The sequence below is a fragment of the Microtus oregoni genome, unplaced genomic scaffold (assembly GCF_018167655.1).
Source record: "Microtus oregoni isolate MIOR12 unplaced genomic scaffold, Mior012 000010F_ref0000083, whole genome shotgun sequence".
Taxonomy (NCBI): domain Eukaryota; kingdom Metazoa; phylum Chordata; class Mammalia; order Rodentia; family Cricetidae; genus Microtus; species Microtus oregoni.
The window spans coordinates 53134510-53138693 of NW_024543069.1; positions in this window are offsets into that span (position 1 = coordinate 53134510).

A 4184-nucleotide genomic window follows, 5' to 3' on the forward strand; every position below is an offset into this window, starting at 1 on the left:
ATGTCACAGTAGGAGCAAGAGCACATGAGAAGAGCCCAGAACCGATTCCTGGGGCGGGGGTAAGACTTTCCTATATTTCCGGTCTCCATCCTGCGTCTGTAATGAACAGAGTGCCATGCACTCCAAAATCTGAGCAGCCTGAGCTATCAGGGCAACTACATTCTGTGAGCACAGAAGTAGCCTGGAGGTGTTCTCTGGGCAATATGTAAAAGACACCGTATGTAGTGTTATGTGTGTTTCTAGACAAGCCCCTCTCCTTTCTAAGGAGGCACCTAATTGCAATTTCATCCTGTGCACCTATGGGAAATCATTAAAGACCTTCTCTCTGTCTCTGTCTCTCATGTGCATATGTGTGTATGTGTGTGTGTGCACGTGACTGTGCATGTGTGTGTATGTGTATAAAGTTAATTAATCATGGTTATTTAGAAGAAAAGAATATTGACTTTTTTTTTAGAAAAATTAAGTATTCAAATTTTGAGAAGCTTCTAGCTTTGTCCTACATTGGACACATAACGAATGCTTAATAAACTTTAACTGTAAGTATAAAATTAAATATTAGTAATTGGATACAGTTTTTAAAAGCAGGTTGCATTTATGCCACTATTAAAGCCCCGGGGAGTGCACTGTCCTGGCCCTACATTCCCCCTAGGAAGTAGAGATTGTATATATTAGCTGGAGTTCATCCAAGCTGCCTTTGGGACAAACAGAATAACGTGTTCGGAACAGAGGTCAACAGCTGTTACTCTTCTGTGACATTCCGGAAAGTGGACAGATGTGTTCAGATTGACCCTTCTTATTCACTGAGTGTGGGAACTTGTGGGAAGGGTAGGAGATGGAGCCACAGAGAGGTGGGGAGGAGGAACAGATTCCCATGGGGTTCAGTAACATGAGCGACCACGGAGTGCAATGTTGAAGCTAACGGCTTTATTTCCTGGGGTGCTGCTTCAAGCAATGCTTAAGAGGAAGGAAGGGCTGTAAAAATTGTAGCAGTGGAGGAGGAAGCCAAAGCATGAGAGTTTTCCCAAGACAGAGACAGGATTGTAGTTCCTGAAGAGGTCAGAGGTAGCCTGCTTACCCTCGCATTGATTGCACTGCCGGGAATAGAAGGGGTCAAGACGGGTTCAACACAAGAAGCAGGGTGAAATACCTTCCTTACCGTACTCTCCTATTGCCAGTCATATTGAATTACCATTCTGGGCTCCAAAAAATATCCAAATATCCCAGGTTTTTGTTTGTTTGTTTTGTTCTTTTTAATGACAAATCAGTCAGACACAGGACTCTTCCTGCCTCTGTGTAATGCCAGCCTGGAGGTACATGGCTGTTTTTAGAGGGAACTCAGTGAAACCACCAGATATTCAGAAATACAAAATTTAGGAAATGGTTGATCACTTCACTGATAACTACCTTTTTAGTGAATGATGTCAGATAAGTAAGAACAGCCCATTGTAGAGGTCTAACGAGAATTCTGGGGCAGCACACTTTCTCCACGCTCATGATATCTTGCTTCCTTTGCTTTCCTCAGACTGATAAGCACGTGAACCTTTTGTCAGAGCACTGTTGGCTGGGCTCATAATATATCCGTCATGCTGACAGTATGTGAGCTCAGGATAACTTTGCTTAAGATGATCGCAAGATTGTATGGGCATTGCTTCCTCTGTTGATGGGGTCCACATGAACATAAAGTCAGCATGGAAGTGCTGAAAACCATGTCTTCTTGACTAAAGAAGACTTTAGAGCAGTGGTTTTCAGCCTGCAGGTCGAGACCCTCTGGGGGTTGTCTATCAAATATCCTGCATATCAAATATTTACACTACATCTTGTAACAGAAACAAAATTACAGTTCTGATATAGCAACAGAATAATTTTATGGTTGGGGTCACCCCAACGTGAGCTGTATTAAAGGTTCACAGCATTAGGAGGGTTGAGACCACTGCTATAGAGTCACATTTAGCAGAACGAGACAAACTAAGACAACTGCTTAGAGTTGCATTGTGGGTACGTTACTCAACCACTCTGAGCTTTTGTTTCCTTAACCATAGAATGGAGATAATGTTGGTCCTGGCTTCTGGGGTGGTACTGAGGATTATGTGAGATGAAGCATGGTTAGTGTTCAGCACAGAGTGGTTGGAAGCCTCTAATAAATTTTAGCTTTTATCAGAGTGATAAGCTTACCTCGCTAAGTGGTCAACGTTTAGGTAATTGTTTTAAGGAAATTTTCTCAATATTCTTTCATGTAATTCTTGATTTAAAAAGCCCTCATAAATTGTTCTTGCAAAAGATTTTTAATGCTAGGATTAATCCTACTCAGCAGGATTAGACGGTCAGTGGAGCAACATTTCCTTGCTTTTCATTCCTTTTGGGTTTAGCATAATTTTTGCTGTAAGACTTCAATGCTGCTGGTTTGTGGTAATATCTACCACTTTCTTAACATCACAATTGTCTATCATTTAAAATATATTCTTTAAAAGACGCTAGTAGCTGGAATAATACTATAAAGCTCAAAGACAGAATCTCTGGCTTCATTCTTTTCTTACAACCATCATGGGAGCATTTGAACCTCTGTAAGGAGTTGTGGGAAGAATTAGAAAGGAAAAAGAATAGCAAGTTTCCAGCTGGAACCCAGATCTTGTTCCGCTTGTTCCCTGAGCCCGTAGCCATTCCTCTTCTTTCTCCTCCTCCTCCTCTTCTTTAGTTTCTTGAGACAGGGTCTCTGTGTAACTGCTGTGGCTTTCCCGGAACTCTATAGACCAGGCTGGCCTTGAACTCATAGGAATCCTCCTGCCTCTGCCTTCCAAGGGCAGGATTAAAGGCGTGAACCACCACCACCCAGTTAACTAGCTACAGGTCTTCTTAATGATAATTTGCAGCTTGACAACTGTAACTCTTGGAAGCTTTCAAGGCTACTTTGTAGTTATACCGATATGTGATAAAACTGCAAGAGTGTCCAAAAAGAAACCCAATGATAATTTCCAAAGCAGAGTTCTGGAGGAATCCACCTGTGTAGTAGAAGAGTAGATTCACCTAAATAGAGTGACCACACGTACATTCAATGATCTGTTCTGATTGATCCAGCAAACATTTATTCAGCATCTACAAGCAGTGTGAAATGGAGATTAAATCTATCTCTATTTTAAGGGTGTAGAATATGAGCAATAATGTGGAATATGAGCAACATATTGAGTGAGATATTTTTATGTAAGAGAGATGAAGGCTGTAGCTCTCTCGGAACATATAGCCCCTAATTCTGTGCAGTTTCAAATACTGTGCATTTAGCTAACAGAAGCCTCAAGCTCACCATCTTTCCCCCTCTGTATACAAGTTGGCAAACAAAATCTTGAGTGTGTGTCCTGTGTAGGAAACATCCCATTTTCCCTAAATCATAAGGGACCCACAGAGGATCCTGGAGAGAGGGGGAGGGGATGCTGAGTGGCTAGATGTAGCTCTGGTTTGGGCTGCAAGACGAATGATTCATGAAAGAAGCAGGTCTTTGAGACTCCTATCATCTTAACGTACATCACAGGGTAGAGGAGCAGACAAGACCACCATGCTGAGGTCCCAGCTTGAGACAAGGTAGATATTCACAATTGCAGTACTATTGACGGGAAGATTGGGAGCGTCATTGGGTGGGGGGTGTTTCATGCCTCTGTTCCTTCATTCAATGTGTTACTGAGCACTCACTGAGTACTAGACATAGGGATGCAGCTGCGGATGACAGAGGTGTGAATTCTGTCCTCATCCTTACATGGTGCTGAAGAGACATTATGCAAATAACAGCACAGAGTACATATATAGATTTTGTGGGTGCTATGTGTTATTAGACTATGTTATGAATTGTGTGATATGCTATAGCTGGCGGATGAGGTATATGTTTGGAAGTGGTGTGTGTGTTGGTTTGTTGTTTGGTTGGTTGGAGAAGGCATTACTGAAGGGGTCCTATTTACTTTGAACTTGAAAGATTGAGTATGAGTTACCTAGACAGATTGGAGAGAAATATACTAACCAGGTAACAATAAGTAGAGAAAGTTCTGGAATTCATTTTCACCCCCTTCATGGCTATGCCCAGTTTTACTTCCTATTATGTTTCAAAGAAAATGTACAATTGAGTTACTTTTTATTATGTATTTTTCCTCCAGCAAAGCTGTGCTTGGAATTTTGATACATTAGTTGATTGATTAAATTGATTT